General features: G+C 45.0%; 1 long non-coding RNA gene across 1 annotated transcript in view; it reads left to right on the top strand.

Moving 5' to 3' along the window:
• The first annotated feature begins 3,639 nt into the window (after window positions 1–3,639).
• LOC121093202 overlaps window positions 3,640–26,303 on the top strand; it is a 33,345-nt gene continuing 10,681 nt past the window's right edge. The window contains exons 1-2 of the long non-coding RNA XR_005829528.1: window positions 3,640–3,817; window positions 15,983–16,104. This is a non-coding gene — a long non-coding RNA (uncharacterized LOC121093202). The remainder of the gene's footprint in view (window positions 3,818–15,982; window positions 16,105–26,303) is intronic.

Genomic DNA, 26,303 nt, shown 5'->3' with positions numbered 1-26,303 from the left:
CACCATTTACTTGGGGTTTTCTGTCTATCTGTAATTCTCTCTTTGAGATCGTTGCCCCTAATGCTGTAACGGGCCTTTAGGAAGTTGTAGTTTATAAGTATCAAACTTGATATACTGTCCATGTGTTTTGTAGTTGTTTGGTAAGTACTTATTTCCTGTATGATGGCTGAAAATTATTTTGATGCCTAGGCATGGACTACTGAAAACAGCTGCTCACCAAAGTCATGACATCAGCATAAGCTGGAGCACAGCCCATTGTAAAGTTTATTGTCAAGGAACCTGATATGATCAGTTTTACTTGCATAAGCTTTGTTTTTTATTTTGGAGGAAGGCAGGCAATAACCATTTTTCAGATTGAAGGACTTTAGTAAGTCACTTCTGTGCTAACAGATGTTGAATCATCTTGAAAGCAGATCAACAGTATTTCTAAGAAGAATTATTTGTTGAGTCTTTCTTGACTGGCTTCTGGGGAACCAAATATGAACATATCATCTCAGATAATAGTTTGCCTTGGTCCTCAAGATTTTGGCCCACAACATTTGTACCATTGCTGGCCAACACTTTTTATTTTCTTCAGCATTTCTACAGAAAGGTTTCTGACAACAGCCAAGCAGACTGTTGAGTCCTTCTTAAACAGAAGACATGAGGATGCCTAGGCAGGACGGAAACTAAGAAGTCCAGAGGAAGAAAAAGAAGGTGACTTGGCTTATGATGGTTCCTAGGCTGGAAGCTTGCAGTACATGTGAATTCTTCCTCTTGCTACTTTTTGAGGTCATTCAGCTAACCACATAAGCTGCTGAGGACAGTCTAAGTAGGTATGGAGTTCAGAGCAGCTTTTTGAGGAGATGTAAAAAGAAGAATGAGGAAAAGAGAAGTTTCTAATAAGGTGCTGGCATTTTGTTAAAATATATATTTCTGCTGCTTTGGGGGAGGTAGGGGAAATGCGAAAAGAAGGTGAAGATGTACTGAAATGAGAAAAAAGGTGTGAAATTATAATTTCTTTCACAATTTAGACCTAAAACTTGATAGAAGTAGTCGTCCACATCCAAGGGGAGGATTGAAAGACCTATGTGTCTCAGCTATTACTCTGCTCGTTCAATGAAACTGTGTGACAGCTTCTTCTGGCTGTTGACTGGTTAGCAGTTATGTCCCAAGTGATCTTGGTCCCCTGTGTTAAGAATAATTCATGATGGCCTGGGTATTTGCAGGCAGCAGCTCCTTGCTTACCAGCTATACACACAGGAGTGGGCTGAATTAGTGGAAAGCTCTAAAGAATCTGTTACTGTGGCTTTTATTTTACTGCTTGCAGATTTTCAGGTTGGAGAAACGCTCCTGAAGCGCAGAGTCAGAGCTCAGAGTTTGTCTCAGCAGGAAGAACTATTCAGCTCCTAAGCACAGATACCAACTTCATGCTGTATCTGCTGTAGTGAAGGGTCTGGCCTGCTGGGAACAGTGAGGGCTTGGGCTCTAGTTGTTTCTGTGGTTTTCTGAATCCATAGAAGAAATAAGTGTGTTCTCAGATTTTCCTTCTCTGAACAGCAAATCCCTCTGCTGTGGTGAGGAAGGAATGGAGGTTAGAGGCAAAGATGAAGGAGCCTTTCATTCAACAGAGAAGGCTTTGTTGATGTACAACACATACCTGGTGAGTTAGCCACTGAGACCTCTCTTGACTCGCTTTGAACAGGGGCCCTTGTTACAGAACCTGTTCTCCATCTCTCATCTCCCATATGCTGTCTTTTCTGTGCAGCTTGGTTTGTCTCCTGAAAATTCATACCTGGCTTGTTCTCATAAGTGTGCTTACGCATGACAGAGGATTATTTGCTCCCTCTATGAGATGAGGCCTTCTTCATGCTGTTATTTAAAGAAAAGTGGAGTGTCTTAAAAAGGTAATTAAAGAAGACCCAACAACCCAAACTGTTCTTTAATATCTTTAGTTTCACTTCCACATGCTGTGTATCTTGTTTTACCAGTTTCAATGCTCTTGCAAAACAGTTGCACAACGACTTCCTCTTAGCAACCAGCAGAATTAAACTTGAGCTCACCTAATTGGCTGTACCTTTTCTAAGATCCTCAATGTATTGAGTTTCCAATAAAATCTGCAACCTCCCCTTTTCCCCACACCTTTTCATTGCCACAACTTTTGGAATAAATACTTGCGGATGTCCTCATATACAGCTCCCATAGAGACATGGGAGCTGGTTTCATCCTGAAATACATCTCTTCACCTTAACCAATTTCCTTTTTACACCTGACTCTCTGCACACTGACAATTTATGAAATGATCTTGGCTTTTACCAGAGTTTTGATGCAAATGTTTATGGTAATATTACAAAATATCCCACTATGAAGTGTTCCTAAAAGTTAAGGCTGCTTTAAAGACCGACGTCCAATTGAGATTTCCCCTTCAAATAAGGACAGGTTTTGTGCCAGGTTTGGGTTTTGCTGGAATAATGAGGGCACAACTGAGGCAGCACAGGGTAATGGGCCCCTCAGAGCATCAAGGTCAGACAAACTGTTTAGGAATTAGCTGTCCTTCAGCAGCTCTTCTGGAAAGGTTGCATGCTTTACAGTCCTCTCCCACCAGTGTGAACAACTTCCACTTCCGTGCTGCATGATAACCTGGAGAGGTTTTTGCCCTGTGAGAAAGTTACCAATAGAAACATTTTGCTAACATTTCATAATTTTTTTTAATAAGTACTGGTTATCAAAAATGTTTGCCAAATGTGACCTGAATGTAGGTGGGGAAAACTCCGTGCAGATTGGCAGCTATACTTGTGTTGCTCCCTTATTTGAGCTCCTTTCCGCCTTACAAGCCCGACTTTGCCTAGTAACCTTCGCCAAGATATGGTATTTGTCAAGAATATTGATGATCAGCACCTGTGGTTATGTTTAACAGAGGATGCAAGACCGTTAAGCTATTTAAGATGTTCTTGCCGCAATCAGTAAGTTTTAGAAAGTACCACCTGGAAGGAGTGTACTGAGCTTAGTGGGGACTTTCTATCCCCCTTAATTTGTAAAACAAAATGACTGCCAAAAGCTTAGAACCCATCCCTGCTTTTGTACTTTCCATTTGACTCCCTCCTGGTGATGAAACAACAGCTACTCACAGGTGAATAATTGAGGTTCCCGAGAGAGAAACTTGTTAAAATGTTAATAATATCTTGGCTATATTTATAATTCTGTAGAGAGGCTCTGAGCCGGGCAAGCTAAAGAATCTGCCATGTTACATCAGAACCTTTGATCCAAATGACCTCTGTTCTGGAAATGAGAAGTGCTTGTGCTGCAGAAATCTCTCCAAAACTAACAGAAATATATGTGAGATTGTCTGTGCTGTACTGGAGAATGATCCCTGTCAGGTAACTTCAGCCAAATGGGAGCAGCTCTGTGACGGCATGTTGGCAAACAGCCAGTGTCCATGGGATGTGCGTGAAGGTGTTGGTGGATGCTTTCTGGGACCTGGAGAGCAACCCCCAGGCAGCTGCATTGGTTGCTGGAAGTGCAGAAACTGCAGACTGCTCCCTACTGTGTGTAGCTTGAGAATCTCCCGGGGTTTATCAGCAGCTCACACCACACAGAGACCTCCTGCCTGATATAGATGTTCAGCTGCAAGGGGTTGCCTCGCAGCTGTGTTTTCTTCACCTTGTACTTACTTCACAAGGAGGAGGGGCTGTACAAATGACAAATTTGTTTTCCAAGCTAAACGAAAACTGTAATTTCAAGCTTGCTTGCCTTGGCAGCTCTCACACCTTTCCAGTTTACAGGGATAATGGCAGGATGCTCAGCACGGACGGAAATATTTTGGTCATCACACAATAAGGTAAGGTGACTGTTCAAGGTTGCACAGTGGCTCAGCAGCAGGACTCCTAGCTTCTGGACTCTGCTCTGGTGACAAAGCTGCACAATCTAACACCCACCCAGGTCGCTGTGCTACCTCAGCCTTTCCAGACTGACAAGCAACATGGTTCCAGTGAAATCAGGCCACTTGGTCTCACAGTTTTTTTCCCCCCCATGCTAGCATGAGCTTCCCTTCTCTCTTCTTGTGAAAGTGGGTATTTACAATTGTGTTAACTGCATCTGCTACGGGGAAATGATAATACACCCCTGCTTCTTCCTGGCTTTGCTGAGGCCTCCTGAGCCTGGTCTCATGGAGTAAACTGGTCCTGTGTCCATAACCAGCAGGCATGACTCTTCATGCAGCTACTCTATATTGGCCCAGTTGATGCAATAGTGTTTCATTACTGTGTCCCTTCTGACAAAAGAGAGTGAGGCCCAGTCTTCTTAAAGGTGCCACTTTCAAAGCATAAAGAAAGAGCATCTCAGGCATCTCAGGAGGGAGCTAAGCCATGGGAAACACACTAGGTAGTCCTTTTCCCTCTGGGTCTGAGTTAGTCACACATCCAAGCTCACAGTCTTGTCAGGGCATAACCCACCCAGCTGCATGGTCTCCCAGTCTCTGGCACTGCTGTCCATGAAGAATGATAAATCATAAAATGCAATGCTTGAGTCACAAACAAATGGTGGGTGAGTAGGATTAGGTGAGGCTGTGCTGACTAACCCACCCCAGTAACAGGCAGGTGTTGCTCCCAATTTGTCCTGAAGGCAATGGATCTGGCTGTGCTGAAGCTCAAGGTGGTGTTGAAGGTGCTGCTGATGCAGGAAGGTCTTAACTCTGATCCTGGGCCACCTTTCCAAAATGGCATCCCAGGCTTGGGTCTGGCTGAATTTACATGGAGACATCACAAAACTGATGACAAAAAGCAAACCAGGGATATATTGTTGCTACTGTTGCATCTGACAAAGAGTTGAATCCCTTGAGGCAGAAACAATTTATCTGTGGCACAAAGTGACTCATTAGGAGCTGTTTCAAACAATTGACGTCTTTGTATTGAAAAGGCATGTCCTGATGAATTTGGCAAGGACATAATTTCAGATTATTTTATAGTCTGCTTTGAAAAGCTGTACACAGGGTTAATGACAGTTTAGTATTAATTGTGTATCTCTGGCAATTTGCAGAGACATTTGACTGACTAGAATCGTATTCCTGCTTTTAACATTTCTAGTTCTTGAACAACAAAACAACTAGAAATTAGAGCACTGCTTTCCCAAATGGCTTTACCTGAGGCTTTCAGGGTATGATACAATTAAGCATCTAATTGTGAGGCCCTGTATGTACAGCTTAAAATTTACTCATTCCCAGCCACAGCGCAGCCTGCCCCAGACTTGAGTGTGATGGCTGTTTGCTAGCAACCAGTAGTGCCAAAATAACTCTTCCGAGAGGCAGGCTTACAACTGGCTGGCACTGGGCTGGGAGGAAACAAGATGGTCGGGATGTATTTAGCAGTAAACCAGCTTACCTGTTCAGTCACATTGACAAACAGATGCATAAATACAAAAGTGTGGCTTCTTATCACAAGCAACATGAGCGAGCAGGGTCTGAGACCTGGCAGTTTTGAATTTCCAGGAATTAGCTGGTAATGTATTAGCTGTGTTAAGATAAAGCCACATGTCTGCAAGACCTGCTGTTAACTCTCCTTTGTGTGCGTATGCTGAGATACAGACAGCTCTGAAGAAAGAGCATTTGGTGCTGTAGATTCTGGTCTCAGCTTCAGCAGGATGAAGACAACTGTTATGCAGCAAATGTTCAGTGAAGGGCACTTGTTCAGTGTGAGGGAGAAATGGCTGATAAATTTCGTTTTTCATTTACAACAGCTTTAAATGCCTCAGGGTAGTAACATGGATTTGAAATTCTGACTATAATTTAAATTAATTGCAAAACTCTGACTGACTTCCATGTGACCAGAATGACAACTTGAATTTACAAATATCTAAGTGGCATTCTTCAGGGCATGGAAAAGTAATTTCCACAGGGATTAGATACATGCACAGTGATGTCCGCAGTCCCCTTTCTCAGCTTATTTTGAATGACTGGTGTGGTTTGGTTGGTCTTTCTGCACTTCACTCTTCTAGTGATTGCCAACAGGACCATTCATCCCTATGCACTAGCACAGCTGGGCTGTTGGTGGGTAAAGGTCCTGAGAGCATCCTCTCTCCTGGAGGTTTTGATGCCTGGATGTGGGCTGAGCTAGAGCTAGAGCTGCTCCCCAGCAAAGAAGTTTAAATCAAAGCAGGATTTTAATTTTTTTTTTAAACTGCAATTAAAAAACACCTCGGCTGGCGAAAGTACTTGCATTTCCTGTGCTTGCAGGTTTCCAAAAGCCTGAACCCAGCATTCCAAATAGTTAACACATCTGACCAGATTGGCTGCAAGTCTGGTTTGTACCCTCTCTGGGCAAACCTTTACTTAAGTTTCAGTTCCTGCAGACACACACCTTTTTCCAGGAGCATGTAGTTTTCCAAAGAGCTACATTCACATGCTGGTGAAGTGCATATGTAACTTTCCTTCAAACTGGTATTTCAGCACATGGCACTGGAGGATTTGTGTGCAAGACAGGATACGGTTCTGTGTTCAGGAATAGTTTGGTTCCCTGGACTCTTGGTTTGCAAGGAAATCCAAAGCAATTTGGTTTGGGGCCTTTTCCCACAGCCTTCTTAAATCTGTTCTTTTTGCATGCTGTGTGCTTTTCTTCTTGTGCAACCACAGTTTGCCAAGGAAGGCAGACCATTTTTCTGCAACCTCAGTTTGAGAGTGGAGAGATCCTCTGAGACTTGGGATGGGAACCAGCCCCATGAGAGCTGGTGTCAGTATCTATTTGGACTCACAGAGCTCAGAGGCCTTCCCAAGGTTATTCCGCAGAGCAGTCCATAGCAGGACCTTTTACTAAAGGATTTCTTAATGATGGCCTGAGTGCCATCAGATCTTCTAACAAAGACACAAAGAACTGGGCACCTAAAATATGAGGCTGATTATTAGCAAGGATAGAAAATAGAGAAGACAAATAGAGCAGGGCTTTTTGAAACATCTCCCACAGAAGGTGTTACTCCAGAGGGAACTCTGACAACTGTACAAACACCCAGATGGCAGCTGCATGTGCCCTTTATCTGTTGTCCAAAAAGTGGAATTGTTCACCCAGTGTACTAGAGTTGAGGTATTTCTTCATTACAGATCTGCGCAAAGCTGGGGGCTAGGTGGTATTCTGCAAAGCAAGCCCAGAACTCGGAAGAACAAGAATAGTATTTATACAGTTTAGTTATATATATGTAGTTTCCAAACTCTACCTAAAAGATACTATTGGTAATGAGGTATGCACAGTAGTTTTCTATTGTTCTAGATATGTCTAGCTTCAATTTAAAGTTACAGTGTATTTTTAATTTACTGTGCATGTCATGTCAGAGGGCAGTGGGGGAGGGGTGAATTTTTTAGTCCTGAATTGAGTCAGTGGTCAAGATCTCCCCCTGCTGCCTTTACTTTTGCCCTAGTTACAGTCTCATTGTGCCGACTTCTTGTCTTTGTTGCAATCAACTGGTTGTTGATACCTCCAAGTTCCCCTTATCAGACTTGTAGTTTTCCTTCAAGGGCACAGTCATTGATACAGATATACCACTAACCTAACTTCATGAGAAGAAGAGAATCATTTCATGTTGACGACAGTATGATAATGGGGATTGAATGCATAGCTAGACATCATTTCCAGTGGGCTCGGTTCTTTGTTGGGTGTCACCGTGACCAAGCCCATGAGCTTTGCCACTCTGCTTCTCCCCCGCTCCTACTCAAGGACTTTCTCCTGTCTTGCTCCTCCAGTGGGCATAATGTGCCTTGGCACTCAGGCCAGGTGCCAGACCAGGCAGCTGCCCAGAGTTTTGTTGTCTTTGAAGAGTGATGGTGTTTGGGATCTCTGACTCCCTTTCTCAAAGCACTCCTGATGTTCCAGTTTAACTTGTGATGCAGTTTGTCACTGCTGAGATATCAGGCTTTGCTGTTGATGTATACATGTACGTCTACAGGGGAGACAGGAGTAGCTCCTGAAGGGAGGGAGCTATTTCCTTCCTCAGTTCCATGAGAGACTGCTATGCTTGGGAAGGATCACCTTCCCAACAGCAGCTCTGACAGAAAAACATTTCCAGCCCTGGAAAAAAAAACAACCAAACAACTTTATGCTGCATCTTTGTTGTTTGTAAGTGGGTATTTTCTCTGGTATTTCCTGAGGTCTGTCATAAGCACCTAGTCCCAGCTGTCATGTCAGACTTTCCCTGACAGAATTCCTGCCGCAGCCTGAAACCACCAGGTTGGCACCAAAGCTGTTTGGCAATAGCTCAGCGGCAATTTAAAGATTTAAAGGTAGTGATGGCTGAGGAGAATGCCAGGGAGAGCGTATCACTCCTCTGCAGCCCAGTCCAAAGGAAAGAGAAGTATCCTCCTGACTGCAGGTCCAGGCCTAGGTGTTCACAGGCCGCCTCACTTGCTGGTTCCCTAGACTGCTCCATCTGGTGCCAGAAAACTTTTTCTACAGGCAGCAAATCTGATCTCCGCAGGTCACGGCTTAATTCTGCCTGCTGAAGGCTGCCATAACGAAAACTAGTGTTCCCCCCCGCCAGGGGCGACCCCTTATATTCCCATTTCCCCTAATCTTGTGCCACTGGGGCTGGGGAGTGTGCCCGGGCAAGGCCGGGCTGGAGGCGGCCGCCCCGGAGCGGGGTCGTTGGCGGCCCGAAGCGCTCCCTCAGACCTCCGTGGGGCTCTGGGGGCGCGCGGAGGGCGGGAAGGGCCGGCCGCACCGCCCCGAGCGCCCTCCGGCTTCCCGCCCTGCAGGCGGGCGCGTTCCGCACCGCGACCGGCAGCCTAAGCTGCGTGGGCGATGGCTCCTGCTCCCCTGCGGGCACGGCGAGGGGCTGTTTTATTTTAATCGCAGCCCCGGGGGCCAGGGGAGGTTTCCTCCATTGTATTTCATCTCAGCTCCCCGCAGGTGCCGCCCCCCACAACCACGCGGCTTCGCCGGCACGGAGGGCGGCAATGGTTGAGGGGCCGGCGCCATCTTCTGGGCTCCGCCGCCCTGCAGAAGGGGCAGAAGGCCGGGCCGGGGAGCGCCGGGGAAATGCCGCTGAGGGAACAGCGGGGATGGGGAGCAAAGGGGAGCTCAGAGGGGCCCGGACGGGAGCGGGTCCACGGGCTGGGGCCTCAGCGAGCGTCGGCCAGGAGCTGCGAGAACTGCCCGGGCTCTCACATCCCTTCCCACAGTACGGCCGCCGCCTGCGTGAGGAGAGGTCCGCCCCTCCGGCCGCCCCTGAGCGCTCCCAGTCGCGGCCTCGGCACTGGGATGAGACACCAGCACCAGGGCTGGGAGGGAAAATTCAGAGTACAGCTAGGGGTATGAGTAGAGCCCAGGTGAAAATAGGGCTCAGGAGCAGCTGGAACAGCAAGGTCTTCTTTGCTTGGGAACTCCTTCTCACTGCTAGCAGGCAGCCGCTGTTTAACAAGTAAGGCGGACAGCCAAAAAAGCACGCAATATTTTGTGGTTTGGATTTGTTCTCCCATCCCTTTCCTCACTTGGTAACATGGGCTTTTATCCTTTATAGACTTGTGTTTCTCAAACATACCAGTTCAGGGGCAGAGATGCTCAGCAGCTACTGAAAAATGCGCAGCCTGCTGATTGCCGAGTGCTTGTGAGACCAGGCTTCATCCCACGCTGTGTGCGCCATGCGCTCCCCATGTCCTTGGGACTCCTTGGAGTTGCTCCGTCCAGCAGAATGCTAATTATAAGAAAGCAGGAAAGAAAATGTACAAATCTTACTTGTGACAAGAAGCCCCAGGAAGAGTGCTTTGCCTGGGTGAAGGTGGTGGGACACGCTGTGCTTGTGTACTGCCGCAGTCACACATGCATGCTGGGGGCTGCGTAGGTACCTTGACACTACCCCAAGCATGAGCAAGAGCAAGAGCAGGCAGTGCTGCACTAACTGTGCTACAGATTTCCAGGCGGGATTTGGCTTGCACCAGGCAGGTCAGAGCTCGGGACTGGTGGACCTGTGCGTGTCTATGCCGGCATGCCCATGGAGTCTGTGGAAGTGTTAAATAAATACAGGTCTTACTTGCGCTTAAGAGCCTCCTGAATTCAGTGCCCCCCAAGGAGGAGGGCATAATGCTCAGTCATTGCTAAGCATTGTCTGAAGCTGGGATTCTGGGGAAGAGAATTTGGTAATCACGCTGAGATTTCACAGAGCTGTAGGAGTTAGAAATAGGCAAGGTACACTGCGTCCTTGTTTCCTCCGTTCATGGAGGGTCAGCTGTAAAGGAATTATAGAGGACTGTATGAAAAGTTTATTTGTAAAAAGTTTGTGATGATTGTTAAAAACATAAGGTATGAAATGTTAGGGGGGGGGGGGAAAGGGAGGGAGGAGAGACAAGGAGAAGGCAGTAGAGGCAAGAAGCAGAGAGACTGGCCTGAAAAGTATGAAGAAATGGCACGAACAGTAGATGGACCTTTGAGACGTTGTGGGGGATTGGTGGCCGTGCTGGGGCAAGGCGTACTAACTACTTATTGAAGTTAACTTGGCATGTGATGGTAAAAGACCTTGTTGCAGCTGGCTAGTTTTGAGAGTGCTGCGACACTCAAGTAGTGTTTTGTTCTTGCTTAGTCATCTGTTATTACCACATCAAAGAATAAAATGGTAGAGGTCATTACAAAAAGGGGGAAATGCCTTTTGAGAAATACTTAATTGACTGAAAAATACAGTTTTCTGGAACAAAATTATTTGGGAATATGAGCTGAGTTCAGTGAATTGTTTGGGCCAAAAATGAAGAAGGAGAACTTTTCCAAGGAAGGTTTTTTTCTGATGGCCTCAGCTTAAAAGGTGACACATTTTCTTGAAAGTGATGTTTATTTAAATCACTACAATTTCTAGGAAGGAAAGTGAAACACTTAGAGTGACCTGGAGGAGGGAAGGGCTCAGAGCTGACTTAAAAATCCTGAAAAAAGCCTGAAACTGCCTGAGGTCAGCCTGTTTTATGGGTTATGATAATTTTTTTGCTCAGCCGTCATCCAAAGCTCCAGGTCCTCATCATGATAAACCTGAGCTGATGAAAAAGACTCCTGACACTTTTTTTTTAACCTCAGAGTTACAGTTTGCTGCTGCTTTCATCTGCTGGAAGAATTCAGTTTGCATCTCAGTGAGGTGCACAGAGCAGCGCTAGCAGTTTCCAGCCAAAGAACTACTTGAAACTGGTGACTGTATCCTACAGCTCCTCAGCTGGACGGGCTGTAAGATACTGAGCGATTGCCCAGAAGGGCTCCCTGCCTTGCTTTCCCCCTTGAGTAGCAAGTGCTTAGTATCATCCTTTACATACCTATTGTGACAGCTTTGTGTAACTCAAATGGCCCTAGGAGGGAGACTCACTTTCTAAGAGAAACTTTGCTAGATTGAAGCTGCTTTCAGTTAAGATAAATTGTGTTGCATTCATGCTGTGTTCTGAACTGAATTGTAGCAGATTGTCGTACAAAAAAGCTCCGAACAGGTAAACCTTGTCTATCTGTTAGTTTGGTAATGAGCCCTAAGGCCCTGGAGGAAGAGGGAGAAACTGTTGCAGCTCTTTCCCAAGATCTGGTGGTGACTGTGAGGTCTTTATGTCAGGAAATGCTGCGTGTTTTTTTCTTGGAAGAGAGGGAGAGTGCTTGGTGACTATAGTTTTATTTATGTTCGAGTGTGCTGTTAGGGAAATTGAGATATTCTCCTGTAAGGACTTGATTACTAAGGGTCAAGAGTGATAAAATGTCTGAAAAACATATGTAGCATCATCTTCAAAACCTGACTTATCCATCAAATTGTGGATGTCCATGAAGGAGTCTCCTGCATGCTGCACGGCACTCCTGTGTGTCCCTAATGCAGCAGTGACTCACAATGAGCTCTGCAAGTTGGACAGCACATCTGTAAAGCACTGCTGTAGCAGGCAGGTGTGAGGTTAGTGGAGCACATGCCAGTCCTCGGGCTGGCCATGTAGTGGCACTGAAAGCAAAGCTAAATCCCAGACATCGGCTCTGGCAAGGTGTATGCTAGCTACAAGGGAGGTGCTGGGCAGGCTGTCTTGTGCTAGGAGGATGGAGGGAGGATGTGGAAGGAATTGAATTAATCAGCTGCAGTTTGTGGAGTACAGGGGGACACGCTCAGTCCTGTGCCATTTGGGAGTTCACTCTGTTAGCCCAATTGCTCACAATATGCTTCTGCCCTCCTGGCTGGCTTTCTGCGTCTGGATTTCATGGAGGCTGTTACCAAACGAGAGTCTTTGTTGCTTGCTCAGTTTGCCCTGCAGAGTGACAGAGACTTCAGCTTCCCCTTCTACAAGAGAGGTGTATTTTCAGTCCTCTTCTTCTGCCTCCTCTGTCCCATAAATGAGATGCTGACTTCGCTCACAAGTGTATCTGCCAAGTGCATTGAAGCAAAGAGAAGCTGGAGGCAGAAGTGTTGTTAAAAGCACAGGGAAAGAAGGGAGTGTCTGCAGCAGCAAAGGTTCTTACTGTAGCTAGTGACAAAGGCAAAGATTGCCTATTGATCTGCTAAATTGCAGAGTGTGCACAATGCAACAAATGGGTTTGAGATGTTGTACTTGAAATAGCTGAAAATATTATGATGAAATGGTTTTGCTCAGAAAATACTTCTCAAAACGGAGGTGGTTTTGATTAAACTCTGCTTGGATCAAGGACATACAGAGAAATGATTGCATGCTCTATTACAGTGCATAGCATAGGAGTTGTAGCACTCCTGGGTAGCAGAAGCTGTGAGAGACTGCTGAATGTGAGCTTGGATGAATGTATCCCAGCTTCATGTACTAGGTTCATGGGTATTTTGGGGCACGTTTTTATCAGCTTGTCCTATTGAAACTGTTCCACTGTGTAGAAAAGAAATATTCATTAGCCCTGAGAAAGCCGGGTTGAAGTCACTGGTTGAAGCTGTGGTATTTATGGAGTGCAAAGAAGCTCCACCAGCAGAGATGATGACATGCCCAGTGGCCTGCTTGTGGGAGACCTGCTGAGTCGTCAACCTGGACTTGAAGAGTCTCACCCTGATAGCCCAGCTGATAGCCCCTAGCCACTGGGGTACACATGCATTTCTTTTCAGAAAGGATTTGAGAAGCTTTTTCAAAAGTTCCCAGCCAGTATTTGTTTCACTAGAGCAGCCACAGGAGCGAAATGCAGGATTTACTGTACAGTGTGTTCACATGCCTGCAGTTACTAATGGAATAGGACAATTAAACCTCAACTCATTAGGTTTCTCTAGTTTCCAGATAAGTTCTAAATTGGGAGCATTGCCCAGAAGACTTGCTGGAAATCTTTGAAAATACATGAGCATAAGTTTCCTTTCAAACTTTATTAGGTATTATCTGTTAAATAACTAGGCGAGCACAGAGCAAGCTGAAACCCTCCTGACCTGCTCAAATTAAATAGTTCTCTCTGGGTGAATCTGAATTAAAATAATAACACTGAAGAGGAACACTCCCTTTCTGCTTTGGCTCTGCAGATCTAACACCGTAAAAACAATCTCTCCAACCTTGTGCCCCTTTTCAGAGTATCACCTGCCTTGTTCTTGTACAATATCACCTGTGCTGCTATTACAGCTATTTCCCTCCCATATGTAGGGACAGAAAGGGTGGTGGGCCAGCACAGATGTACTGTGGCTTGCCAGTTGACTCCACTGGCAGATAACCTAGTGCCCCAGACTGTCTGAGTTCATATGCAATATTGTTCAGGGTGTGCTTACTGCAACACAGGATTATCATCTGCTTGCCTATCTTTGGTTACCTCAAAGTACTGTTCTTTCCTTAAGGCGTCTTCAAAGCATGCAGATATTGCAGCTCAACTCCTTCTGTTTTTTCAACCTCTGAACAAGAATATAGCCTTGATTCTGCCTGGTGTGTTTGGCCTTTAAATTGGTGGAGGAATCATAGGGCTTTCAGTTAGCAATGATCTGCACTCTACATCTACCACCTCAGCAGCAGTGAGGGGCTGTGGGGGGCAAACAGACCTGGAAGAAGCTGCCTCTTTGGCGGCTTAGTCTGTCCTAAATACAAGCCAAACATGCTTGGGACGTAGAATGCAGTTTTTCTTTCATATTTACTGCTAGCTACCACACCTCCTACCAGGTACAGTTACAAACCTCAGCTCCTGCCAGTCACAGCCCCTGCTGCCTGTGCCTTACATCAGCATTCTCCTCACCTAGCAGGTATATTGCTTTCCTCCTCTGCTGTCTGGCTTTGATTGATGCTGTCATTTGTGTATTGAGACAACCAGAGCCTATAAATCCTTCCAAATACCCTATTATTAAAAAGGGATTTCACCTTCAACTTTGGGGTGGTGAGAAGGGCTCATTATGCTTCTGTTTGTTAGCTGTGCTTATGCAGGCAGTGTCTCTTGGGGCCTGAGATAATGTTCGATGTGTGGTGTATTGCGGCCAGTGAGTAGGTTGCATGCGTCAAAAGGTATCTTGAGGGCAGGCAGAGTTTTCAAAGGCAGCAGCCTGCAGAAATTGAGATTCTTACAGCTGCGCTGTGAGGCTGGTGACATGTGGATGGGCATTTGTGACTTCTAGGTGACAGTTCTCTCCAGAGCGGTTCAGAGTGGTGGCAAGAGCCTAAGAACCCTTTGTTGCTTCCTTACCTGTGGCTGAGGGTGAAGATGGATATAAAACCAGAGGTACTGCTTAGTGAGTGCTAAGCCTGACTCACAGGGCCTGTTGTAGTGATGTTTTGGGGAGACAGAAACAGCCAGTAAGTAAGGCAGGCACTGTCCTGAACTGCTGAGAGGCTTCTCAGCCTGCTTCTTCCTGTGCCCTGGGGGCTGCACTTCACAGGGGAGGGCAGGCATGGACCGGGCATGCAACAAACCTCACCTACAGGCCAGACTACAAAGACATCTGTGAAAAGTCATCTGTGTACGGATTTGGCAGTGTTGACTGTCTATTCCACATCACCTCAAAACCCCAAAACAACCAAAAACAAAACCTTGAGGAAAATGTCTATCTCTGTGCCCAATCAGATTGAGTTTTCCCGCGTTCTGGAGATTTCTTCCCCATTTTTTATCATTTTGCCTGAGGCTGAAGGGTCTGTTTTAGGGCCAGTGTAGTAACTATCATAACTTTGTCAGGCTGACACATCAGTATGGTGCCAATCACAGTTATAGAGACCCTGGGACCACTTCATCACAGGAGCTTCACTCCAAGGCTCATTTTAATCTTTCCTAATAAAATTTAAATGACAGTAGCTGTTCCAGTCATGAACCAAGAAAAGCCTCTCATATTATTCCCTCCTTTTTTTTTTTCCCCGAGTGTTGGGCTTTCCGTTTTATAGTGTCTAATTTATATGAGAGCTGACACCTTCCAAAGCCAGCTATGTGTGTCTGAAGCAAGTGGCACTTCCGTTTAGTGACTCTCTCCTCAGCAGATAGGGTGTTTCCAGAGTGATGTGGAAAATCGTATAGTTTGGCCGTTGCCCCCCTCATCAGAATCCAGGCTGAATTTCTTGATGCTTATGGGTGGTTTTGACCGGGTGCTGTTATTGAGCTTGGATGGAGACTTGGCAGCTTCTAACCAGCCATTAGAGATCTGTTCCATTGATGGTGCTGAGGTGCCTGTCTGTCACATTAAATGAGGAGAGCCAATGGCTCCTCACATGCTTCCACTTTTCTCCTAGCCCCAGCAGAAGACAGTAGAATGAGAACTTAAAAAAACTGCACAACCTTTTCACTTTAAGCATGAGTGGCATTAAATAGCCTGCCTCACTGGGAAATGGCCTCGCACTTGGAAGGAGAGGTAGGGCTATTTGTAGCGCATTTAAGGTCTTGCGGGCTGCACAATCTACAGACTTGGACCGGCCCCTGAGAAAAAGTCTTCGGCAGTAAAAGTCAAGCCACAAAAGCCAGTCTCAGCCTTCCTGAAGTGTGAGGGGTCAGGGAGCTGTTTGGAAATCCTGTGGCTTGAACCTCAGTCTGAGCTATTTCTAGCACTGAACACACAGGGACTGGAGCAATGATTTGGATTATGCCCATGTCTTTTGCTTATTTTTCATTTAACCTGCTGATGGCTGCTGTCTTGTATTGCTTTTCAGATCTACTGAGAGCAACTGCTCGTGACTGCATTAGTGGGAATGGATGTTTATGACTGATCCCTTGGTGGCTGCAAAACTCATCATGCTCCATCAAAATATCACACTCAGCTTGGTTCAAACAGGTATTTTTTTCTGGGCTGTTCCTTGGTCTGCTTCTAGCAGAAATCTGGAGAATGACCAGAATCACTGAGGCTCTCAGAGTCTTGGTGGGAAAGAGGAAGAATGCTGGTGTGGGGAGGGTGTCAGTCTGGTGGGGTGGATGGTGTCCCAGTCTGAACACCCCACAGGCAATAAACTCGTGTGTTGGGGTTCTGTGCTGTGGGTGGGTAAGTGCAAGATTGCTGACCCTGGCTCCAGGCATTGCTAGGTTCCTTTCATGCCATTCACATGTCGTGAAGCTGGAGGGAAGGCAGGAGACTGCACTGGTAACGTGTGAAATCCAAGTGCTGTGGCAAAGAGCTGGGAGATAGGGACTGATGTCCTTTCTTGTGTCAGTTAACCTCTTCATCCAGTGAATTTGCACTGGTCTAGTATGGGGAAGACCTGCTCCAGCTACTGCACCGGCATAGACCTCACCTTTGACCTCAGGACTCTTTCTTCCTTTCTTTTAGCAATTGGCCAAGTCACACATGTAAGGGAAAGGGCAGTGAGTTATAACCAAGGCATCTTCCATCTCCTTTCAGAATGCATGTCAGGGAAGATGATATCTGGGACCTTATTAATACTGCAGCAGTGAAATGTCACTGACTCTGTGGCACAAAAAGACCTTGATTTACATGAGGATAATAGAGATCAGACCGAGATCCTCAGGCTTCAGTGTCAAAAGGCCTGTAGGATTGTATTACATTTTCTTTCCTGCTGATGAAAATTAAATCCTAGGGGAAATGAATGGTTTGGTCTCATCTGGATTCTTTCTGGAGTAGTGTTGCCTTCAGAAACTCTAACTGGCAGTCAGTGCCTCTCTTGGCAGTCTCAGCTGGAAAAACAAGGAATGAGTGGTTTGGAAACAACAGTTTTGGCATCTCTCTGCCATCCATGTTATTTACTTCAGCTACAGGAGGGATTGCTACCAGGAACACCTGTTTCTCATGTCTAGGTGGAGAAAGATAACATTTAGAAGACATTCTATGCATCTGAATCTCTGTTGCTTCCTAGAGCCAATCCCAAACAGACCATCTTTGAAGGAGATGACATCTTTGGTTACATTCCCTGTCTTTACTCAATATTCATTGTCCTTCCATCAGCCTACACCTTTCTGCATGACTGTTTGGCACATAACCACTAGCATCATTGCCCTCTTGTACTGATTCCATTCCAGCATGCCTTGCTGGAGATCTCACTCTTTAGCAAGAATGCATCTGCATGTTCTTGGGAGACTTGACCTTGGAAGACTTCTGGCCAAAATGTACGTATCTCAAGAACTTGGATGTTACAGGGCATCATCAGCTTTTTCTGTCTTAAGTTATTTGCAGCTGGCTTATTCAGAAAACACTGCCTAGATGGGCATTTGCTTTGCTGACTGTTTTTAGGCGTAGGGGAAAGTGAACTAAGCTCAGATCTGTAAGGGATCCTAACGTGAAGTTAGGTATCCTGATCCTTTGGCCTGTGGAAGTTGTTTTTGTTTTGGTAGTAAGATGAGAGTTCTGGCAGCTGCTGCTGCAGGAGATGAGTGGGAAGACACTGTATGTGGGTGCCTGGTGGCTGGACAGACCTGCACTGCTTGTTTCCCTGTGTATGAGTGCTTCTCACCTATTTCTTATTACAGTGATCTTGGGTCCCATTTATCCCCACTTTTCTTCCATAAGACTTTGTTATACATTACAGCAAAAACAGAGAAGTTATGGGAAAGTTGGGGCTGTTTCTATTTTCCCTCTTTCCAGTGTATGGCCTCCCAGGGTATATGTACTTGCCCCGTTCTAAATTGCAGATACCCCCCCTAAGGGTTGTCTCCCTAAGGACAATCTTGTTACCACTGAGAGAAATAAAGCCACATATGTCATACTGATTTCTGGCAGCATTTTGAGTATTTCAGGGGTTGTTTTCAGGGTGGATGAGGACCTTGCTTCTCATTTTCAAGGGACCAAATAATTTTCAGCTCAATCTAATCCATGTAAAGATTTTAGAAGCTACCTAGAGTTTGTTACAGGCTAATGCCATCCAGAGACACTTTCTCCAGTCTATTGCTTTTTGGTGGATCTCTGAAGAACATCATAAACCATCAGTTTTGAAGCTTAACAGACCCCTACGGGGTAACTGAGACTCTAAGAGTTACAGTAACTCTGGTGACATCTTTTTAAACACCTTTCTTTTCTCTTACAACTTTTTAAATGCTGTGACTCTGTGCCATTTTTTTTAGCAAGTACCAGTTTGTGTGGTTTCTAGCAGAGAGCACCCAAAGTTCTGTTTATGGAGGACTTGCATATGAATTATTACCAGCAAAGCTTGCAGTCAAGTAGTGGGTTATAGTACTAATTGAGGCAAATGTCATAGCAAGAGCATGCTGACGTTGTTGGAATTAATGGCCCAGAGCATTACTACTTAGCACACCTTTTGAAGTTAATGGAATCATATTAATTGGGATCTTGGAGGCACTGAGGGACACAGAGTACATCACTCCTGAGCAGCACCTCTGTTATTACATTAGGGCTGAAATAGCATCCATGTTCCTTCTGCCTTTTGTGCCCCTTTTGCACAGCCATTTCACAAATGGATGGGTCTGACAAGGCCTGGGGGAAGGTTGTTTGGTCCTAGGCTAAAAGGTGAAAAAGTCTGTTCCAGCTGTGGTTGCACAGAATCACTCTGCCTCCTGAAACCAGTGCTGAGAACTGCCAAACTGCCTCTGGCAGTATCCTGAAGGAAAAAGGAGTTGTGTTCCAAAATATTTTGTACCCTTGTCCCTGGGTCTGAATCTGCAAATTCATCTCCTCTCCATGGAGCTTGCTCTGGTGAGCACTATCCAGGGTATTGGTGCAAGGCACAGTGTCAGAGCACCGGGAAAAAAAAGTGTCTGTCAGCGATAATGAGTCCTTTTTGGATATTAGCCAGCTGTGGTAGCAGTGAGACTGGTGTGTGGTTAGACGTAATGCCTAGAAAATTTCAGTTTTGATATAGCAAAAAGCAGCTTATGGAGGACATTTGCTTTCTTTGAAAAAAAACCTGGGAGCTGATACTTTTTCATAGAAAACCAAAACTCAAAACTTTTAATACATTGTTTTGTGCAGTTGAGGAAAAGGAAAAAAAATACCCAACAGTTTTCTACTGAGAATTTTGATTCCAAACCAGAATGTTCTCATTTTCATCCAAGTTTTCCACATGGGGGAAATGATTTTCAAGCATCTCTCATACAAAGTAATTAACCATAGATGAGGAATGGATGATTTCAGAAGAACAGGAACACATACTATCTCTAGATAATGATATTAAATCCATTGTACACTGGGAATGGAAGTTTTTATGATGCTGTAGTTTTTTTGTGCCATTTTATCTTTGTTGAGTTCACATTATAAAAAAAAAAAATGCTCAGCTATGATGCAGCATTTTCTCTGTATTAAGAGAAATATAACTATTATTTGTCCTTTGCAGCATTACTGTGATGTAGGTTCATGATTACCATTGACTAAATTTGTAGACTTTCACATTATTTCCTGGGTTAGCATAGGGGAAATGTTCATGTTTGCTTGAAATGATGATGATTTATGTCAGCTCATTCTCCCACTGTATGGAAGCTGAAACAACAGCATGGCTGAGCCAGGGCTGCTGGCATGGGAAGTTCCTTCCTAACTCTGTGCAGGTCTTTCATCCCGCATCAGGTACCTTGGAACCCTGACTGCAATATTCAGAGCTCATCACATATGGCGCTGCTCAGCTGGGCAGGAGCTGGAGTGTTGTGAGCCCTAATCCTGCACATTTACTGCAGATTTACTGCATGATTGATCTCAGCCTTACTGCTGGATCTGCGGTACAGCCACCTGTAACTGGTTGCAAGGGAGGGGCGGGGTTTGCCAGCAGAAAGTCCTTCTGTTCAGGGAAGTTTCTCTTAGGACCTGTTACCTTGACCTTAGCTTGCAGAAACACTTCGCTCCCAAGCAAGTATGAAGCACTCCTGGCTGTTTAAATATATCGCAGTTCTGTTTGAATTGAAAGATTCCTCTGTTCCTCCCTGGAATGTGTTGTAAAACAGTGACATTTGTTAAATGGAGAACACGTAGGGCAAGGACTCCATCAGCTCCGAGGAGACAGTGAGTAATGGTCTCTTAATGTCTGAGAGCTTTAAAGCTACTATAATATTCTTCAAAGTCAAGATAGTGCGGTAGGGCCCTGCATTGCTATGCTGTGTTCAGGGGCGGGCCATCGCTGAGCACGCAGCCAGACACCATACTTCAGCAGCATCTATATGGAGGGGAAGGAGTTAGCTGCTGTGCAACATGCATCCCAGACAAGGCAGATTTATTATTTACTTGTGAGTGTTCCTGTAGCACCCATCACTCAGCTGGTTACCCATGCCGGCTAGACGCTGCTTTGCACTTCTTGTGGTGTCTGCTTTGCCCTCTTCCCAACACAAATCAATATATTAAGCCTCAGTGCATTTGGGAAGGAGGTAAAGTTTGCACAGCCATCACCACAAAAGGGGGAGTGGAGTGGAAGTGCATGTCTGTGATCAGGTGGAAACCTGTGGTACAGCTCGACACAAGTCTCCTTGTTTTGGATTCCCCAGATCGGTGGTGCCAGTGACCTCTGTCCAAGGACTGTGTCTTACTCCTCAGACAAGGTCCTGTCTCTGGAAAGCTCAAAAGAAAAGGCAGGACAATAACTTAATTCTGAGTCCTGTACTGGGTTTGGTTTAAACTGCCTCTTCCCTCATGCCGATCTCTTGAGCTGAGGGAACAGTGTTGCAGAGGAGACTGTCCTGAGCACATGCAGCACCTGTGAAGGTGTTCTACCAGCCAACATTACTGCTTCTGCCATGCACAGCACAGGCCTGAACTGATTGACCCTCATCTGTCACCAATACATGAAGATGCATATTAATGCTATTTAAGACTTGGCTGAGTAACAACTATGGGGTAATGAACTGTGCATTTTTAGCTTCGTAGTCTCTGGGACAGGGATGGAAGCAGAGGGATGATTTATATCCTCAAACCTGTTATTTACAAGGAGTCACGTTCCTCATCTTCCTGTAGACAAATTGAAAGAGTTGTAAATTTTCCATATATAGTCCCTTGAGCTAATGCTTATGGGAGATGTAATTTAAAACATTCATTTGTCATGGAAAACTGAGCCTGAACAGCATTGCCATGGGAATAGGTACAAAACCTGAAAATAGGTGGACACACTCCACACAGTCCTTACTATAAAGAATTTACTGTCCATATAGACACAATAGAAGAAGCAGGAGGGAAATTAGGTCTCCTGAGTGGCAATTCACCTTATTAATCACTGCCCCTACTGACTAGTTAAGGACTAATTAAGAGCTGACTGTGGGTCATGAGAAGTGAACCAGCTACCAAACAGGCATAACAGCATTAGGCATTTATTTCCTAACTGATCATATAGACCTGAAAGCACCCTCCCTGTTTTCAGTGAGCATAGGCCTAGTGACATTTGATCTGGAAAACAGTTCTGCCTTGTTTCTAAGGAAAAATCTTATGTGTGTGTCTGTGGGAATACAGCAGTTATGTGAGATAATGTACAAAGGAGGGGGCAGGATCAGGCCTTTGAATATTTGCTCTTCTTCCTTTCTGAACACCTACATGAGGGCAGTGTTGTTCAATAGGACTCACCCGATGCAGAAGCATTTGTAGGAGCAGGTGTGGCAAGGGACTGTGCTTTTCCTTTGCAAATAGTCTGGTGTTTTAGTATCATCTTGCTTGTTGCTTACCACCCAGCATGTTGAGTTTAAGGAAGAGGTGAAATACAGCTGTTTTCTGTACTTTGTTTTCCCTGCAAATCTGCTTTCAGTCTGAAATATGGATTTTTGAGGGCTAATGTGGAAGTCAATAGATCTGGTTAAATAGATTGGATTCCCTTTTCATTTTAGCAATTGCACTGGCTTGACTGGAGTGGTTACTGATCTACAAGAAGGAATTGCCAGTTGTGCCATGGACTTCTTATGTGAAGGAAGAGGCTAAGCTTCTGTAATACTTTGTGCCTCAGTTTCTTCTCTCCCAAATTTACAGTCTTGTTTATTGCTGTGACTGGAAGGCACCAAATACAGTGAATCCCCAGTGTCTGCTCTGGCTCATGGGCAGAGCTAACGGCAGATCCTCAGAGTCCTGACCAGAAGCTATGGCATGAGCCTTATTGCTGTCCTGCTGCCACACGTATCTAAAGCACATCATTTTTTCCTGCTTGGATATTATTGTAAAGTAGGGGGAAAAGACTTCACCTATTTGTCCAGGGCTACCTTGAGGTACTGTTAAAAGCAGATTGCCAAATTCTTCTGTGCTCTGGATCTGCCTTTCTTCCTGTATGTGCGTGGATTAACTGTACCTAGGAGCTCTGCAGTGCCTGATGAAACGGGGCTTCATGGGGTAACTGCACCAGTCTCATAGTCCTGGGGCTGTCAGGGTGTCCGCTTCACTGCCTGTTCGCCTGATCCTGCTCGGGTATCTCAGTGGGGTGCTAATACAGTAGCAGTATTCCAATACTAATCAAAATATGTCTTTCATCGTATTCCTTTGCTAGCACTACCTAATGTTTTAAAATAGCTTCCTTAGATCTGATGCTCTCTGGCTGTTATCTTCATTTCCCGCACAGCTGTTAGGTGTATTTTCCCTATTAACTGGGTGTTTCATGTATCTGGTGATGGTGAATACCCTATATTTTCCAGAACCACTTTTGTTGCTATCTATACATTATCTATTCCTTTTCCTCCTAGAGATATAGTCCCTGTCATGGCATTGGGTCTTCCCTTCCCTGCAAAGAGGCAGAAGGAAAAAAAAATCACTTCATAAATTCCCCCATTTCATCAGCTGCTGACTCCAGTTCACCCCTATCATTTTAACTGGAGTAATCACCTTGTTTACTTTCTGTCTGGTACAGACTTGTGTACAGTGCATTACGCTTCCTGGGAACCTCTCTGTAAGTCTGATACTCAATATCTCTTTCTGGTTCCTTAATAATCCTCCTAACTCACTTAGCCTTGTTTTTATAGGTCTTCTACTCCCCTTGCTAGGTAGTTCATATCTTTAATCCAATTCTCTTTATTGCTTGTACTCCTCTTTACTTTCTGGCCTTAACACATTGGCTTCTAATGCCTTGGGTTTTGCTCCTAGTCTAGACTCCTGTAATTAGCCCTGAGCTCACAGCAGGTCAAACGGTAATTTTACTGTTGCCCATGGACCTGTGTGTGAGAGTATCCAGGGGCAGAGCCTGGGTTTCTCTGCTCCCCAAACCGTGTCTGCACTGATGCTGCAGAGGTCCCTTTTAGTACTGTTACTTTTCTTTTCTGTGTCCTGTTGTTATTTCAGGTACTAACTTCGTCTGTTATTAGGCCTGTTTGGCATTTACCACAGTGGAGCTGGGCATGCAGGTGTCTCCCACGTGCAGATAAGAAAGATGTCACCCTGGTGGTACTAATAGGGCCATTCTCTCTCATTTTTTGCCTTCTATCTGCAGAGAATCCAATGCCTTCTCAGTGAAAGCAGAGGGGTGTATTTGACTGTGTGCTCTAAGGCATGTGGAAGTGAACACTGGTCTCTCTACATGGGCACTTTTCAAACCTTAAATGTGTAAGTTAGAAAAAAATCTGAGGATATCTTAGTGTTGCACTAAAGCTGGGAAGAACTCAGGAGATTCATGACTGATGGAAACGGATGGTAGAAGATACTAGGGTTTTCTGTAGATCAGGCTCCCTCAAAGAAGGCATGAATCCTCATGATAGTCTGTTCAGCTTCACGGATCTTTTTTATATTTGATGACATTGATTGTATGTGCAAGACTGGTGTTAGATAGCTGTAACTAGTCCCCAGCTAGGTAAGCATGTGAAGCAAGGTAACATGTGCTCAATTTCTTTTGCTCCAGTATCAGGAACAAATCCAAGCAAGGTTTCATCCCAGTCTTCCATCTGTACCCATATCAGAACTGATTCAGTCAATCCCTGTGAACCACAGTCCTGCTTCACTAGCACGCAGGCTGGGGGTCTGCTTTGTGTGTTGTGGCCTGGCAACACTAACAGTGGGTGAATGGCAATGAGGCCCTCATCTGGGTCAGTATCACTCCCACTGCTGTCTTCAGGCTCTTCACAGCAATCTGTGCTAAAAAGAGAATAAAGACCACAGATGAACTTTTTCCTAATCCCAGAGAACTTTTACTCTGATCAATACGTTGGTTTATCTCCACATGCGATGCAGAAATGCTTCAGATGGAACTGCTAACATGAAGGAAACATCTCTACAGGCAACATGTTAACAGAGTGAAAATAAAAATCCTTTCTCCTTCACAATGCTGAGATAAAATGAAGTCTCTCCATTTCCATGACTTGTCACCTGAGTTCCCATCTTACCTTTCTGTCTGTGGCAATAATGACGATAAGTGATCCAGCAGAATGACTTTCCACTGAAAACCCAAGAAAGGCCAGAGAGCTGAAAGACAGGTTATTCAGAGAAGGAAAGATCTTGAGGAACAATTACGTCTTTTTTTTTTAATGACAAAAAAGCTATGCCAGTATGACTCCATCTTCCTGGTGTGCAGAAGCTAGAGACATGCTTTTAAGGCCTCACAAGCATTGGCACATGCATAGCATGTCTTGTGCTTCGTATTGCTCTGCTTTATTGCTGGAATTTTGAAACACCAAACCTTGCGTTAAAGTGGAGGGCACTGAGACCAAGTAAGACATAAAGGCATTGTTGTGGGGTAGTTATGATTCTGGCATAACAACAAGAGGCAGTGAGGACTTTTGCTTTGGAGAGGAGAATCGTGCTGATAGCTCCCGGATTCTTTTGTTTTCAGAACCGAAGTGTGCCAAGCAAATCTGCTTGCCCTCTTTCCTGGGTACCATTACAAAAAAATAATAGATGTAGGTAAGAACATAGTGTGTAAAATAAAGTATTAGGAACACTGTTTCATGTTACAAGCAAAACTAATTTCAGTTGGCTGGGAGGTAAACACTGCTCCAAGGCTTCAGGGACACAGTTTGTATGGCTACAATATGAACTTGATACTCCTGTCTCAGAGGGGTCTGTGCCTGTGATTTTCTGTGCTTGATTATTAATGTGTGTATTTACTTTGTGTTGCTGGAAGAGACAAAAACAGAGGTGGAGAGTGTTCCGAGTAGTTCCTCAAGCCTTTGTTTCAGCAGGACTGTGGCACACAGCCTTCTGAATCTTCTGAGGCAGGGGTCCTGTCTGCTGCCTGCAGGCCATCTAAATGTAGGCTGAGAAGACTTCATCTCCTGCTAAGGGAAAGGTTGGAGATGGGCAGACGAATTACTTGCCAAAGGAGTTGGTCTCCCTCCAGTGACTAGAGAGACCATCTCAATGAGTAGGTTAGACTACAGATGTCACTGCTGGATAGCTGAAGGTAGGTGAGAGGTGTCCCATATCTGTGGTCACACTTGCAGAGATATTTATTGGGAATTACCTGACTACTTCTATACTTAAAGACTTTGGGTGTTCTTGTATTCTGTAGGCAACACCTAAAGGGCAGCTGGGGATAGATGTGAATGCTATGCATTGCAAGTAGCTGAAAGTACATGCTCCCAAGTACTGGAGAAAAAAAATACTTTCCAATTTGTGCATTTGGGGAATAAAATTGTAAAATAAAATCCCATCATTCTGATTTCCCTGTTGGTTTTCATCTTCTGATATCAAGTATGTTCTGATATCTGTCATGAGAACTGCTGGCTGTGGAGTTAATGTTGCACAGTGCCTTGGAACAGAGCACATCAGTGTTCCTGTGTCACCTTGGTTTTGAGGGTTTATAGGAATATTAGCTGGACCTGTGATGAGGTCTGTGAGGGAAAGCAGGACAGGCATCACAAGGAGATGATTCTTTTTGAAAGGATGATTTTCTTTATGTCATTTTCTTTTTCAAAATCAACCATATTGTCTTCTAGTCCCAATTCCTTAGCGGTTTCATAACACTTAATTAAAAGGTCATATTCATCTGTGCCTGGTGCCCTAGATAGTTTCTGCTTCCACTTTCAAGAGAAACTAAAATTCCCTAGTAAGGGTAAGTAAGGATAAGTACCAGACCAAACTGGGTAGATACAGTTTCTGTGGAACACAGGGAGAAGGCAGGCATATGTACAAATCACATTTCTTGACAAGACTGCTCAGGCAAGACATTAGTCACGGGCTGGAAGTCAAATGGCTTCCTGAGT

This window comes from Falco naumanni, chromosome 8 (assembly GCF_017639655.2).
Source record: "Falco naumanni isolate bFalNau1 chromosome 8, bFalNau1.pat, whole genome shotgun sequence".
NCBI classification, from domain to species: Eukaryota; Metazoa; Chordata; class Aves; order Falconiformes; family Falconidae; genus Falco; species Falco naumanni.
The sequence above is the reverse complement of the archived record's forward strand: the minus strand, read 5'-3'. Positions and strand labels throughout refer to the sequence as shown.